A 17990-nucleotide genomic window follows, 5' to 3' on the forward strand; every position below is an offset into this window, starting at 1 on the left:
TCTTTTATTTTATTTATTTGTTTGAGTATGATCTTGTTTTTTTTTTTGAGTGATTATTTTTTTTTTTAATTCTTTTTCTATAAGTTTGATTTTTTTTTTGATTGAATTTCTTGTTTTTTTATGTGTTTTGTATTTTTAATTAGAGGTTGTGTTTTATTTTATAGTTTAGGTTATATAAGGGGTGATTTAAATTTAGTTCGTTTTTATTATTTGGTTTTTTTATTTATTTTAAGTATGGTTTTTTTTATTTTAATACCTGATTTTATTTGTTTATTGTTGGGTTGAGATGGTTTGGGGCTGGTATCTTATTGTTTAGTTATTTATTATCAAAATAGAGTTTCTTTGTATTCTGGTCTTATTACTTTATTAATGAATCGTATTGGAGATGTATTTTTGATTTTGTGCTTGGGTTTATTTATAAATTTTGGTTCTTTTCATTATATTTTTTATATTAATTTTTTTAATAATGATTTTATTATTTTGGTTTATTTAGTTTTATTTGCTTCTTTTACTAAAAGTGCTCAGTTTCCATTTTGTGTTTGGTTGCCTTCAGCTATAGCAGCTCCTACTCCTGTCTCTTCTTTGGTTCATTCTTCTACTTTAGTAACTTCTGGTGTTTATTTAATTATTCGGTTTAATTATTTTATTTTATTTTGTGATACTTATTTTTTAATAATTATTTCTTTGGTTACAATAGTTTTATCTGGATTTGCTGCTTGTTTAGAAAATTATTTAAAAAAGATTATTGCCTTTTCTACTCTTAGAAAATTAGGATTTATATTTTTTACTCTTTCTTTAGGTTCTTTGACTCTTTGTTTTATTCATTTGTTGATTCATGCCTTATTTAAGTCGTTACTTTTTTTGTGTTCTGGAATTTTTATTCATTGTTTTTTAGGTAGTCAAGATATTCGATTTATAGGTGGGTTGGTAAAGCAATGTCCCTATGTGAGTTCAGCATTTTTTGTTTCTTTAATTTGTTTATGTGGGTTTCCCTTTTTTTCTGGATTTTACTCTAAGGATTTTATTTTAGAGTTTTTTTTTTTATTTGATTATAGAATTTTTTTTTTTTTTTTTTTTTTTTTTGTTGGTGTTACTTTTATTTACAGTTTACGTTTAATTTATTATTTATTTTCTTCCAATTCTTTTTTTTTTCCTTATATTAATTTTTGTTACAGTTTTTTTATAAATATTTCTCTTCTTTTTTTATATCTTTCTTGTTTATTTGTTGGCTCTTTTATGTTTTGGTTATTTGAGGATGATTTTTTTTTGTTTTGTCTTTTTATTTTAAGTTGATTCCTTTGTTTTTGTTTTTGTTTTTTTTTTTTGTTTTTTTGAGTTTTTTATATTTTTATTTTGGTTTAATTTATTTTTATTTTTTCAGTTCTATGTGATTTTTAAGATTTTATTCTTCAGGGTTTTTTTAAATCGGTTTTTTAGTTTTTGTTATTTTAGTTATAGATTAGTTGATTCGGGTTGATTAGAATATTTTGTTTCGAGTGGTTTAGTTGGATTTTTGCAATGGTAGGTTTTTTTTGTTGATAGGTTTACTTTAAATATTCTTAAGTTTTATTTTTTTTTGTTCGGATAGCTTAATTAAAAGCCTAACATTGAAATTGTTATTATGAATTTTTTCTCTGGACATTTATAAAATTTATTTATTTATACATTGAAAGTGTATTGTTTTTTTTAAACTATATAAATAAGAATAAAGTGATTTCACTTGAAAGGTAGTTAGCGGCTCCTTTATTTTTTATTCTTTTAACTGGATATAATCAATTTTTTCATTAACAGTGAATAGCTTCTATTTAGCTTCAGTTAAATTGAGTATGAGGATTATCCTTAAAATTAAGTCGAAATTAATTGTAATTTTACTTCTTTACTCTATTTAAGAGAAATTGATTATTCAATAATTTTTATTTGCAAAGTAAATGTTATATTTAACTATTCTCCTTAATTTCTTCATTCTAGTATTCCTATTTTTCATTCATGTATAAGTCCTATAATTAGAATTAAGATTGTAACTGTTGATGAAATTAGTCATTCTTCTATAATTATTATTTTTGTTGAGAATATTGGTATGATTATTGAAATTTCAATGTCGAAGATTAAGAAGATTGTTGCAATTAGAAAGAAGTGAGTAGAAAACGATTTTCGTGTTGATGATATTTTTGAAAATCCACATTCGAATGGTGAGTTTTTTCTCGTCTTATTTTATTTTTTTTAGAGATTAATATTGTGAATATTATTATTATAATAATGATTGATCTTAGTGAAATTATTGTTATTGTAATTTTGATTATCTTTTTAATTTTATTTAATCTATTAGTTGGAGGCTAATTATACTTTTTGTACTAAAAAGAAAAGATTATTTTCCTCATCAGTAAATTGAAAGATATAGGAATAATCAAATTACGTCTACAAAATGTCAGTATCAGATTGCTGCTTCTAAACCTAGGTGATGTCTGGCTGAAAAATGTATCTTTATACATCGTACCATTGAGATTATAATGAAGGTTGTTCCCACAATTACATGAATACCGTGGAATCCTGTAGTTAGAAAGAATGATGATCCATAAATTGAGTCTGCTATTGTGAAGGTGGATTGTTGATATTCTCATTTTTGTAGAAATGTAAAGTATAATCCTAAAATGATGGTTAGTATTAATGATTTGGTTGATATTGATAGTTTATTTAATAGGATTCTATGATGTGCTCATGTTACTGTAATTCCTGATGAGATTAAAATAATTGTGTTTAATAGGGGGACTTCTAATGGGTTAAATGGTTTAATAGATTTTGGTGGTCAATTTATTCCGATTTCAATTGATGGTGCTAGTCTTGAGTGAAAGAATATTCAGAAAAATGATACAAAGAATATTATTTCTGAGACAATGAATATAATTATTCCTATTTTTATTAGTGATTTTACTTTATTTGTATGATTTCCTTGAAATGTTGCTTCTCGTGTGATGTCTCGTCATCATAATATTATTGACATTGTTGATAAGGTTAATCCTAATATTATTAAGTTATATTCTTTTGTTTGAGTTCATTTTACAGTTCCTGTTAATATTGTTATTATGTTTATAGATAACATAATTGGCCACGGTCTTTTTGTTACTATGTGAAATGGATGATTTTTTTTCATAAGGTATTTCTCTAGAATAAAGAGTTACAAGTGTGGCAAATACGTATGCTTGAATTATTGAAATTGCTGTTTCAAATGCTGTTAAGGTTATTTGAATTGGTATAATGAATACTAAGATTTTAATGGATGATGTGTTTCCTAATAGGGTTATTAGCAGGTGACCTGCAATTATATTAGCCGTTAGTTGAACTGCTAGTGAAATTGGTCGAATAAGATTTCCTGTGGTTTCGATTAGAATTATTATTGGTGAAATGGCTGAGGGTGTTCCTTTTGGTAGTATGTGCTTGAATATATTATTTGTGAAGTTTTTTCAGCTGTATGTTGTAATTATGATTCATCTTGGTAATGCAATTGATATTGATACTACTAAATGACTTGTGGATGTGAATACATAAGGGATTAATCCTACTATATTTCTGATTATGATAAATATAAAGATTGATATTACTATGATTAAAATTTCTTTTTGGTGAGTTATTAATTTAAATTCATTTATTAGTTTTTTTTCTATTATTTTTATTATTATATTTATTCGAGATTTTTTGGTTCAGTATCATTTTGGTAGAATTATTGTTGTTATTATTATAATTATTCAATTTCTTTGTAAAAGTTTAGTTATTGGATCAAATGTTGAGAATAGTCTAGTTATCATTTTCAGCTAATATTAAATTTTCTTTTTTTTTTATTTTTCTTTTTTTTATTTGTATTTAGGTTAGTTATAAAGAATAATTTTGTTATGTTTATTATGATTGTGGCTGTTGTTATTATTAATATGATGTTTCATATAATAGGAGATATTTGTGGAATCAAGATGCACATAAAATGTATTTTTTATTTGACAGTTAAATGTTTATTTAAACTAGCTTCTTTCATTAAGAGTATTCGATGTTTACTATATTTTGGTTTAAGAGACCATTACTTTCTTTCAGTCACTTAATGTTTATTAATTTTATGTTTTTATTCATTTAATGAATGATTTTATATTAATTCTTTCTGTAGTGATTGGTATAAATCTGTGATTTATTCCACAGATTTCTGAGCATTGTCCAAAAAATACTCCTGGGTTTTTAGTTATTAGGCTGATTTGGTTAAGTTGTCCTGGGATTGCGTCTATTTTTACTCCTATTGATGGAATTGTTCAAGAGTGGATTACGTCAGATGATGATACAATTATTCGAATTTGTGTTGAGAATGGGATAATTATTCGGTTGTCTACTTCAATTAGTCGAAATGATGATAAGTCATTTTGTGGTTTTATATATGATTCAAATTCTATTTTTTTAGAGTCTGAATATTTATAAGATCAGTATCATTGATGTCCAATTGTTTTAATAGTAATTGATGGTTTAATTACTTCTTCTATTAGGTATAAGGTTTTAATTGATGGAATAGCAATAAAAATTAAAATAATTGCTGGTATTGTTGTTCAGATTGTTTCTATTACTTGATTTTCTGTTAATATATTATTTGATAATTTATTTTTTGTTATTGTTGCTATTATAATTGTTACTGTTACTGTAATAGATAATAGAATTATTATAGTGTGATCATGGAAATTTAATAGTTGTTCTATAATTGGTCTGGCTCTATTTATTATGTTAAATTTTATTCATGATGATATTTCTAAGAAAATTTTTTAAATTTATTAATGAATTTTAAGTTCATGGCAATTTTCTGCCACTCTTAGAATGGCTTAGATACTAGTGGTAGTTCATTAAAAGAGTGTTCAGGGGGTGGTGTAATTGAAAATCATTCAATTGAGGACGATTTATTGTTTTTAAAGATTGTAATTTGTTTAAATGCTATGGCTTCTCATATGATGAATATGAATATTATCATTCTGATTATTGAAATTAATGATCCCATTGATGAAATTGTGTTTCATGTCATGTAATTGTCTGGGTAATCTGAATATCGTCGTGGTATTCCCGCTAGGCCTAAAAAGTGTTGTGGGAAGAATGTTAGGTTTACTCCTAAAAATATGGTTGAAAATTGAATTTTTAATCATTATTTATTTATTCTTATACCTGTTATTAGTGGAAATCAGTGAATGATTCTTGCTATAATGGCGAATACTGCTCCTATTGATAATACATAATGAAAATGGGCTACAACATAGTATGTATCGTGTAAAATTACATCAATTGAAGAGTTGGCTAGAATTACTCCTGTTAATCCTCCAATAGTGAATAGGAATACGAATCCTATAGATCAAATTATTTGGGGTGATTTTTTTTTTTGTTATTCCTTGTATAGTGGCCATTCATCTAAAGATTTTAATTCCTGTTGGTATTGCAATAATTATAGTTGCAGAGGTAAAGTATGCTCGTTTGTCAATATCTATACCTACAGTAAATATGTGGTGTGCTCATACAGTAAATCCTAAAATACCAATTGCTAATATTGCATAAATTATTCCTAGATGACCAAATGTTATTATTTTTCCTCTTTCGTTTGTAATAATGTGGGAGATTAATCCGAATCCTGGTAGAATTAAAATATATACTTCTGGATGTCCAAAGAATCAGAATAAGTGTTGATACAAAATTGGGTCTCCTCCTCCTGTGGGGTCAAAAAATGAAGTATTAAAGTTTCGATCTGGTAATGATACTAGTAGTAAAACTGCTGTAATTAGGACTGATCAACAGAAAAGGGGTATTTTTTCTATAGTTATTCCTTTTGGTCGTATATTTATTGTTGTTGAAATAAAATTAATTGCTCCTATGATTGATCTTAATCCTGCAATGTGAAGAGAAAAAATAGTTAGGTCTACTGAAGGTCCTGAATGTGCAATTTGGGCTGAGAGAGGAGGGTAAACAGTTCATCCTGTTCCTGATCCTGACCCTACGATTGATCTTGCAATTAAAAGTGAGATTGATGGTGGTAGTAATCAAAATCTTATGTTATTTATTCGTGGGACTGCCATGTCTGGTGCACCAATTATTATAGGAACTAGTCAGTTTCCAAATCCTCCAATTATAATTGGTATAACCATAAAGAAAATTATAATGAATGCATGTGATGTTACGATGGTATTATAGATTTGGTCATTTTTAATTATTGATCCTGGTTGTATTAGTTCTAATCGGATAATTATTCTTCTTATTGTTCCAAGTAGTCTAGCTCAGAGCCCAAAAATAAAATAAAGAGTTCCGATATCTTTATGATTTGTTGAAAATATTCATTTATTCATTAAGAATGGGATGGCTGATTTAGGTGATAGATTGTAAATTTATTTAAGGTTTTAAACCTCTCATTATTTGTCTTGTATTCAATTATGATTCTATATTGCAAATATAGAGGTGCATTACTTGCTAAGGCTTATTTATAATAATAATTTTAACTTTGAAGGTTAATAGTTTTTTTAACTTAAATCCTTCTTTTTAGTTTAATTTAAAAATTATTATTATTGGAATTCCTATTAAATTTAAGATAATCGGGATAGTTGATTCTTTTTTTATTTTTTATTTATTTGATTTGGTTATTGTAGGGATTATTATGTTCAAGTATATGAATGTTGATATAATTGATGAAATTAGTATAATTAATGGAATTGTTGGTGCTATACAAATTGTTGATTTTATAATTATTCATTTTATTAAAAATCCTGTAGTTGGAGGTATACCTCTTATTGATAATGATGAAATTATTAGGGATGTTTTTGTTAAATTTGTTTGAGTATTGATTTGGTTTAAAAAATTGATATTATTTTTTTTGAACGTGTTTATCATAGTTAAGTTGATTATGGTGTATATAATTAATAGAAGAATAAATTGTTGTTTTGAAATTATTAATGAAAAGATTATTACTGGTGAATTTGAGATTGATGAGTATGCTATTAATTTTTTTAGTGATGTTTGTTTTATTCCTGAGATTGGTGCCATAATTATTGATATTATTATTAGTTTAATTCTGGTTATTTGGGTTGCAATAATTGTGGAAATGATTTTTTGTATTTTTATCATTATTATACATATTTCTCATCTTATTATTTGCATAATTCTTGGTACTCATAGGTGAAATGGGATTATACCTATTTTTATTAAAATTCTCATTATTATTAAAATTCTTTCATTAATGGGGCAGTTAATGATAGCATTAATAATTATTGAGGTTATTATAATTGATGAGGATATTCTTTGAATAATTAAATATTTTATAGATTGTTCATTTATTTTATTTCTTTTTTTTAAAAGGGATAGAAAAGAAATTAAATTAATTTCTATAGATATTCATGAGAATATTATTCTGTTGGAGGATATTGTTATGATAATTCTTACGGTTATTGTTGTGATAAATATTGTTTTTGATAAATTTATTTTAATTAAAAAGAGAATTTATTCATCGATGGGGTATGAACCCATAAGCTTAATTTAGCTTATCTTTTTGTAAAAGGATGTGTGATGCATTAAGAATTTTGATTTCTTCAGTTTCAGTTTAATTCTGGATTTTACAATTTAGCATGAGTGAGGTTTCACTTAATTTACTTCATCAAAGTAATCCTTTAATCAGGCATCTTGCTTGAGTATAAAAATCCATTGTTTTTTTTCCTTTTTTTTTTATATATCATTTTTTTTTATACGGTACATTATTTGCTTATTTGGTTTTTTTTAATTTTTTTGCAATTTTTTTTTACATTTGGAAACAAAACTTTTTCCCATTTTTTGCACACATTATTATGTGTAAATACAACTCATAAACCAACAGGTGTTTGAGTATTTTGTTAAAAGAGTTAATAAACTGAAAAATTCTTTTATAATGACTGAATTATGCTGAGTAAGCTTTTTCAGATAAGATTGGGAAGTTTCAGACAATGAATTTTAATGTTGATAGTATGCTTGATAAAATCAAGAATAATCTTTTTTTAAACTACCTGTTATAAGTATAAATTACCTGTTCTAAGTAATCGTAGCATTTATTGTATAAGAATGAGCTTTCCAATTATGTAAATAATAATACTTGTGGTTGGCTGATAAGTAGGTTATTTAAACCAAAAACAAAATTTATTCTGTTGATTATTTGGATAACTATTCACACATATCAAAGTTGGGGTTGTCTTCGTTGTGCAACTTTAAAGAGAAGAAGAATTTTTTTACATTTTGTTGGTCTGTACTACTCGTTCATTGAAAGATAATCTTTTAAAAATCCTTAGTAAAACTATATACAGTCCAAATGAGGTGATTGATTTGTTAAATGATAATAAATGGATTTTGTTAGATGGATGTTACTGGCTGATTTCTATCAAATAACCTGGAAGAACAAATATGAATGTAATTACTTTTTTTAGATACATTAATTAAGGTTAGTTTAGAACTTTCATCAAAACTAGAGATTAAAATAATTTTCAAAGAATTTATTACTTCTTTCGTATTTGTTATTTTTTTCCGCCTTTTAGTTTGTAAATTTAATATTTTTTACAAAATACTGAATCCAATCATTAGAAGTGTGCTGTTAAACTAAAAAACTCGTGGCAGCTATGGATGTAATTATTGATGATTACAATGAAATTACAACCCACAGGATAAACACATACACAAGATGTAGTATTAAAAAAAAATTAATTTAAACTGATTATCAGAATTCAAAAAAGTTAGTCAGTATTTGAATTATAAATTTTACTTATAAAATTACATTATTATTGATAATAATTGATATTAACACTAATTAATACTTTTATATTGGTAAATTATTTTTATTGCAGTTTATGTAAACTGGTAAATTCTAATAAGTTCCATTGACTGGCCCTTTTTATTAAATTTAAATAATCTTTCTTATTTTACAAAACATTTGTTGAGAAATTTCATAAAATTTATGATGAATCAAAATTACTATGATGAAAAACTATAAAACGAGCAATCCTTGGTTTACAAATGAATTAAAACTTAAAGAGAATATAGTTAAGGGGTAGAAAATATAAATTTTTCAGTAAATTAAGGTTGCTATTCATTTTATTAAGAAGAAACTGATTAAAAAGGTACTTAAATACACTTTTAATATAAAGCGCAGCAACATTTTTATTTCAATAAATTTTTATATTTGGTTATGTCAAAAAATCAGAAAAATTTAGTAAAACCATAATAAGGAGAGCTAAAGAAGAAAAAAATAAATTTAAATTCTCTAAATAATTCTTTCAGGATTCATAATGATGAAGAAATTAGTGATTTAGTTTACCAATTTAATACTAGTTTCTGGCCCAAACATTAATTTAGAAAAACAATTTTAAAGGTCAATTTTTTTTAAAGGAGAAAAACATTTTCTCCTTAGAAATAGCATAAATTCTGAAAAGTGAAACACCTAAGACTTGGTTTAGTTAAGGACATTTACACTTGATTCGTTAGAAAAACTTATACATTCTCTGAATTATACAGTAACAAGGAGTAATCGTATATTTCCAAAAAAACATTAGAAACAACTTCAATAGTTCAAAAAGACATGTTCTTTTACATCTTTAAATGTAATAATCAAAACTGAAATCATCCCCAATCAGTTACAAGCTTCAATGATAAAATGAGTTTCTAAAGCTTGTTCTTGTTAAAAATTACTGACCAATAGGTATTTCCCTTTTTAATGAAAATTCTGAAGTCACATAAAAACAGTACACTTTTGGAACACAATTAAAAATTTAATATTTTACCCTACTTCCAATATGATTTTGTGAAGTGTAAATCGACCACACTTCTTTATATTTATTATTTTATATAAACTCTTTTTTGATAATAGAATCTGTCCCACCTTTGTTTTAAGATTTATCTAAACCTTTTGTTAATTATGAAATTCTATTGGATAAATTATAAAGTTTAGGATTTGGAAGAGGCTTATTGACATGGTTTGAGAATTATTTCTCTGAAAGATAAACAATAGTAAAAATTGCTAATTTTCTTACTACTCCTCAAATCCAAGATATAAGTGTCATTCAAGGTTCTCTCCTGGGACCATTGTTATTTATCATCTATTTCTATAATTTAAAAGTTCATCTTTAAATATTATTTGAAAACAGTATACAGATGACATGGTTCTTTATTCTCTACACAGAGATTTTAAAATCACAGTTGCTGCAGTACATGATCAAATGACCAGCCCATCAAGCTGGTCTAATGGTAGACTCCTGGTCGCAAAATCACTTGTTTAACAGCTGATTTTCAAGGCTGAAGATTCTGATTCAAATTCTCGTAATTGTTATTACTTTTATGCTGATTTGAATACTAGACATAGATTCTGGTGTATTTGGTGGTTAGGGTTCAATTAACCACACGTCTCAGGAGTGGTTAGCCAGAGTCTGTACAAGACTACACCTCATTTACGTGACATAAATATCATCCCACTGGGTAATGGGGTTGCTTATTGTGTTCTAGTTGAACAGATGGAAAGTATACATTATGAATAAAAGAATATTCATATTAATTTAAGATATATTTACAACATAATCTGAATATCTTACTTAAATATTATTTTAATAAATCTATACATGTTAACTATAATAAAATTAATTTGTCAGAGTTTAAAATGTTTTCAAAATTTCCTTCAGTACAACTGTGAAAGGTTAAATTATACTGATTCCTTGATATATTTGGATCTAAAAGTAGACAATTATTTAAAATGGGCTTCATACGTGCAATATCTTATCAGTAAGCGTAATATTATTTTGTTTTCACTAAAACACATTGAATTTCTTCATCTGTTTCCTCTAATAGATAAGTGTTTTTTTTTTTTAGTTTGTATTTTATAAACAGTATATTTTTGCAACTATTTTTTAATTTGTTTCTTGCCATTTATTTTTACTACCGTTTTTTTTGTTAAGCTGTGTTTGATTTCTAAAATCTGAGAAATTTCATAGTGAATATTTAGCTTTTTTTTTAATTTTAATGAATTAAAATAAAGATCTTATATTTTTTATTTTATTTTTCTGTATTAAATAATTTAAAAGTTCAAGTTATTGTAAATAAAATAATTATTTATGTTTTCTCTTTCAAACAAGATGTGGTTTAGAATTTGAGATTTTCTGTCTTTTATATCAAGTAATTCCACAAAAATTATTTGAAAAGATGCCTCTACTTGGAGAATAAACATTTTTTTGGTGATAAATTTACCTGAGACTGTATTCCATTTCAGTTTTAGATAGATTTCTTAAGAAAGCTACCTATTGTAATGGGTACCATGGTTTGACTTACAGAAAATTTTAACTTACCTTTTCGTTTAACATCCCCCAGATCCCAAAACCACTGTCATTACAAAAATTTATATATACATTCATTTTTCTTAGAGATTTTCTAGCATAAGCAAAGTGAATTCACTTTCATATCCTCGGGAATTTCTACAGTTATGCATTTTGGACCCGCTTGATTTATAAACTCTCAGACTCAAAAGATTTATGTATAAAATTGGTACTGTTGACTTACTGGGAATGGAAATTGCAGAAATTTCAACTGAAACTTATCTTTCACACATTTGAAAGATTTATACCCAAAATAAATCTCAATTATAAACACATGTTTATTCTTGGAAGAGATCAACTTAGTTGACAGTATTCAAAAGAATAGATTTTCAAATGACACTGCTGCATATCAAGGGTATTTCAGCTGATAGTGTGCAGCTAACCTTTTCTTGTCTGAATGCAGTCTTGAAATAAAAAAAAAGACTTTATTATGATAACATTAAAAAAAAACTTTTACTGAAACACTAGTAACATATATTCTCTCAGAGTTCATCCTGATCTCTATAGAGGAAGACTCTTCTTGCCTTCTGCCACACTACCCCCTCTGTTCCTAGCCTGAAGGACTTTATCAGAGGTCATCTTTTAAACCCTCTAAACTTGATAACTCAACACAGTCATCAGTTTGGCCTCTGTCAAGATGCCACCATTTCAAATGCCTTTGCATACATTTACATCAGTGTATTTACACAACCTACTATTGCCTTCATATGACCTCTTCTAACCAGACCACCTGTCATGACTTACAACCCTCAACTATCAAATTAACCGATTCATGGAAGCAAGATCCCTGTACCATCCCCTAACACCAAAGGTTTCACAGAAAATCTCTTCCTTTATCTAACTTCAATTAGACTTTGCTCTCAGATCATTACTTGATTGAGTCTTTTAAACATGAAAACTAACATCCTGAAATCAACAAAACAACAACAAAAATTTTGTTCTACAATTCAATTTACCTCTTGATTTACTTAAAAATCAAGAAACAAATTTAATCTTTCTCTATCTTTCTCTGCTGTGATCCGCTTTTCATGGCGAAGTCAATGCATACACCCTCCCACACTGCAGCTCCATCACAAAGTTCTCCACACATCCATTGTCATTCTAACAGCAAATATCTTAGCTACCTGGGACTCGATGCCAAAACACCTATTTTGGCGAAGTAACCAGGCAGCCTCCTAGCCACCCAAGTCGCTATTCTGTCTATACAACTGTAATAGCATCAGATCCCCTCAGCCATCCTGCACAGGACTATGAATATAAGGAAGCCAATAACTATGCTCCACTACTTTTCAGTTTTCAATTAACATGCAGATATAAACCAGAATTGATTCTTACAAGCTCTCTAGCTACTTTGGTACATTCAGCTTTGTACATGGGGCAGACATATAAGAAATTGTGCACATCATCATTGGTCCTACACTCCACATTCCTGAATTAATCAAACCAAATCTGGTCAATCTATCCCAAAATGTACCATGTCCAGGAATAAACTGTATATTACACCGATTGAGGGAAATCCACCTACCTGCATACTTCTTACATCAAGAAAAATAAATGCATGTGGCAGCCATTGGACAATTCAATCCACCTGCCACCTGACCTACCATAAATGGAAATCTTGGTCGCCTGTCTATTTCTTTTATGTGGCCAGATGTAAGTTGGCCTATCCTCTTAGTATCATAATGTAATTGTAAGGATATCAAAGGGCTTAGTACCAGAAATAACAAGGACCACTTCTTGAGGGACAGTCCTCTAGGCACCAGCCACAGATAACAGTAGAGGATGCTGGGGTCTCAACAAAATATTCCTGCAACATTTGTACTTCATTCAGTGAGTCCAGACAGGTGCAGCATACAATAATTGCTTACCTAATTCAAAAGGTGCTTTGCATACCTAATTCAAAAGCTCATCATCCACATATGTGATGACATGCCATCCACTGGGTAACCTCAACAACACCAGAGAATCGAATCTAGCAACCCAGAGCGGGGATCCTAAAATACTACCCTGCAGTGAACCTTTTGATAGCATTTTTCCTACTTCTGACATGCTGTTTCAATTGCTGAAATAACTATGCAACACATTCTGCATACAATCACACTTCTGCAGCTGAAACGTAGCAGAGAGCCACCACAAATTATTAAAAGCCCTTTGTATGTTCAAGAAGATAACCAAGACATACTCAGATTCACTAGAAGAAACGATGTTCATAACCTTAAGAATAAGATCATCTGTGCCTCTGACTGGATGAAAACTATATTGATCATCCATCAATAACCATTTAGAATTCAATCTATCAATGAAGATACTGTACCTTCTCAAAAACCTTTTAAATAACTGGCAGAAGCGTTTAAGGCCTATAAGAGAAGCTTATGGTGGAGTTCTTGTCACCACCTTTAAACAACAATTTTAGAACACTTTTTTCAGCAAACAGGGAAATAGGCAGCAAAGAGCATCCTATTAAAAATTCTACCAAAAATACAAACATAAATTTCAGCAGAATGGACAAGGAATTTCACCGTGGTTCCATCAAAACCCAGGGCTTTATTCCTACCAGAACTGCAAATTACCTGACATACTTCTACTTGTGTAATTTCCACAGATAAAACATCAGAGCGAAAAGTAGCAACTTCCTCTCAGAGTTGCAGATGATACAAGGTTTATTTGATTAGTTACAACATCATTTGGCAATAAATCATTCAATAGAATATTTAAAATCTCAGCTTTGTTAAGAAACAACACCCTGTTGTGTTGAGAGAGCCAAAAAAAGAATATTCTTCTTATCCTTAGGCCCTAAGACTCTTATACATAACACTCCAAGGATTCTTATTTCCTTGCTCTCTAACAAAAACTGAAAATATTCGGACCTCTGCCTTCAATAGTTGTCTATCAAAACTGCTTGCCATTCAGAATCACACTCCTGCTAGCAGAAACCTAATATGAGTACCTAACACCATAGGGCAGTTACCAACAAGACTAAGAATTCTAAAATACTTTTCTAAACGTTCATCAGTGGGATCTACAACACACAAATCAGAACCATCAATAACAGAGACATGAGAAGTTTAACAGAGACATGATGAATATCCTGACTCCGAAGGGGAAGATCCCTACATGTGACGATTTCAGAGTCGCCACGCCACTACCGCGTGCCTAGCCCTGATGGGCTTTACCGGTGGAGGTCATCTTCAGACCCTCAAATAACATCTCTCATTCATTAGCGCGGCCTCTGTCAGGATGCCACCGATGCAAATGCCGCAATAACATTTCCATCGGTATCTTAAATCGATAAATCACCTTGCACACAAAAAAAAACGAACTTGATCAAAATAACTAAATATAGAAATCATCAGCCAAAAAGCCCAAAATGTTAAAAACGAAACAATAACACTACACGAACCTCACAAACGAAAACGAAACGTGCACGTCTTGCAACAACGAAAAAAAAGTAAAAACAGTTAAACTAAAAATCATAAAAGGAGGTAAAGCTCAAACGAGACTCAGTATATTCTAAACGACTTTAGCAATTCTCTTCAAGACCAAAAACTTTAAACTCCTCTACTATACTCCACTCGGCCTGGTTTCTCAAGTATTCTCGTAAATCCAAGGTCGAACTTTTTAACATCAAGGCTGCAAATAACCTCCGTCCGTTTTAAATCGTACTTCATACATTCATAACAATACTTGTAAGGCTCATTCAACATCTGACCTGAAAACATAATCCCGAATCCACCAGGCCAAACTGAGCTAGCCTGCCCCTAAAAATAGAAAAGAAACTGCGTCTCATATTTATTTGAAAATACCCAAGAGGCACCCTGCAAACTTCTAACACTGGGTAGAGACCACGCGTATAACGCCCATTTACTGTCTCATCCCATCTGGCCTGCTGCAAGTCAAAGCGATGTTGTTCGATCTCTCTCATTCTTTCCGAAGTCAACTTACCAGACTTTTAGCAACATAATACTTCTTCCTTTCAAACGCAAGAACGTGTCTCACACGTAACAAAATGCATTGGGGTCCTCAACAAAATCCCGATAGTCTTAAATTTTAACCTACCCGCCCATACTAGTGCAGCATACAACATAATCGCTTTGCATACGCCTTTATAAAGGATACTCATGGTCTTAAAATAAAAACCCCAACAGGATTGACCGCACGTCAAATACCAAAGAAAACGATGTATTTAATACCTTCCCGCGATGTATTTCAAGTGCTTCTTAAAACAAAAATTCTTATCAAGGTACACCCCGAGCTACTTCTGAGCGTAAACACATTTTATCCGTTGACCTGACATCGAAACGCGGGCTTTGTTACAGCCAAACGGTCTTTGAGCAACATCATTTTTGGGGTTAAACTCATTTTGTGTTGATGACTCCACAACTCGAGTATCCGACAAGCTTCATTAGCTCTGAATTCGACCTCCCTCCACGAACGTCCTTCGACCAGCAGGAGCCCGTCGTCGGCATAAGTCACCACGCTGCACCCGCAAGACAGTCTCAGCCGCAGAAGAGAATCGAATTCCACAACCCACAACAGAGGACCCAACACACTGCCTAGGGCGCAACCCTTCGACAATGTCCTACCTACTTCATGAGTGCCTCGCGGAGCAACACATTCCGATAACTGAAGTAACTGCGCAACATACACAACTCACTTTCAGAACACTCCCTCCGTTGCAGTTGATAAATAGCAGAAAGCCACCACAGGTTGTTGAAGGCTCTGTAAATGTCAAGGAAAATGCCCAAGACATATTCCGCCTCGCTAGAAGAAACAACACTCATCACCTTAAGTACTACATCCTCCGTATCCTTACCGGGACGGAAGCCATATTGTTCATCCATCAACAACTGACGCCAGGTCAACCTCTTGTTTATACGGAGATACAATACCTTCTCGAAAATCTTACCGATAACCGACAGTAACGTCACGGACTTATATGAAGAATTAACGGTGAGATCCTTATCACCTCCTTTGTACAATAACTTTACAAACTCCTTTTTCCTACACCTAGGGAAATATCCTTCAAACCAAAGCCTATTAAAATCACGTGTGACTGTTCGAGCGCGCGCACACAACACACTTACTGAGCGAATAAAGAGCTCCACCGTTATTCCATTCAAACCAGGGGCATTACCCCTTGCAAAACTGGAAATTACTGTCTGCAATTTCCAAAGACAGTGCTCCTTACAAAACGAGGCAACCTTCCGGATGATAAATGATGAGTATCAGAAACCTGCTTCAAAAAGGCACAAACCAATGTCCTTCTACACAAAACTGACTACATATTGTTACTTTCAGTATAAAGTTTTTACCACTCAATAAAACCTGGGAGATCATTCTGTGTCATACATGGATGTTGCAGAAGAATTATATTGAGGATTTCCTTTTTAACAATTTCACAACTTAATCTGGGCAATGATCTTGATCTTCAAAATTTATCTGTCCAAAGTTAACTGTCCAATGAATTAAAAATACGTCTTAGCAGCTCTCAAATAACAACCATATTCCTTCCTTACTATCGACCGCGTGCTTTCAATCTATATGCAACCTTCTGCAATTTACACAAATAGAAATCTCAGGCTTTTTAAGACACTTCACACTTGTGACTTTTGTCACCACATTGCACACAGAGTGAAGCATATTGACAGAATTTAGCTCTACAACACTTAAAACATCTCTCAACATCAATGTTTTCCTTGACTCTACAAGAAGAAAAATTCACAAACTTACCCTTAGCAACAAACTTGTTCCCCGATGGAGAGTCTTATTCTTTAAGGCATTGGGAGTTGGCGTCCCCACGGCGCTAGCCTCTGCAGCTTTTCTTTACACTATGCACAGAACTACAGAACACTTTAAACTTTACCAAGAACACTATACAAAATTTTAACATACACCCTTACACAACTGAACAACACCTTACACTATTTCTTCCTATATTTACACTCAGTGGTTTTGCGACACGTTACGAAATGCAACCGTAACTCAAGGTGAAAACTATCGGGCAGATGGTGGGTGGCTCTAAGTAATGAGTCTCGAACGATGTCTTCTGGGCACCTGGGCGAACCCAGTTGTATTTAACTCTAGCCTCTGTACGCATAGTCTCTGCAGAGATGGTCTAGTACTTTCCCGGTACTCATGGGACCAAAATTAGTAATTTTATGATGATTGGAGGTCCATCTGAAAAACCACCACACTAATTCATATGAAAAGACTGAATAAGACTCTGTTATCTGATGAGACTAAAAAGTCTATTGAAGAGAAGAGTTTAACTGGTGACGCATCCCGCCCACATTATAAGAATGTAAGATTTGTAAAAGACCGAACAATACTGACATTTAGTGATGAACAGAGTCTATTACTCTTGCATCTCACCAGATGGATGGTGTCAACATAAAAGCGATATGTGCCACAAATCCTTGAATACCAGCTGAGGAGTAATCATTTGCAAAGGGCTTCTGAAGATCGATGTTAGTGAATTACCGTTGAACTTCGTCCCCAAGGTGTAGAGGTGAGACGAGTTATGAAATGTCACAGCGAAATTGTCTACTTTCTCTCTTATACTAACGTGTTTTCCCAAGTCACCAAAGAAAAATTAAAGTAGGCTACCTATCAGTTACAGCCATTCATCGG

At 30.5% G+C, this 17990-nt stretch overlaps 1 long non-coding RNA gene and 2 pseudogenes across 1 annotated transcript in view; 1 reads left to right on the forward strand and 2 right to left on the reverse strand.

Moving 5' to 3' along the window:
- Positions 1–17990, forward strand: part of LOC142321502 (uncharacterized) — a 176083-nt gene that overhangs the window by 125321 nt on the left and 32772 nt on the right. The gene's annotated exons all lie outside the window — the stretch shown is intronic.
- LOC142320871 (cytochrome c oxidase subunit 3-like) lies at positions 2378–3022 on the reverse strand (annotated as a pseudogene).
- LOC142320747 (cytochrome c oxidase subunit 2-like) lies at positions 4110–4739 on the reverse strand (annotated as a pseudogene).

The sequence above is a fragment of the Lycorma delicatula genome, chromosome 3 (assembly GCF_047948215.1).
Source record: "Lycorma delicatula isolate Av1 chromosome 3, ASM4794821v1, whole genome shotgun sequence".
NCBI classification, from domain to species: Eukaryota; Metazoa; Arthropoda; class Insecta; order Hemiptera; family Fulgoridae; genus Lycorma; species Lycorma delicatula.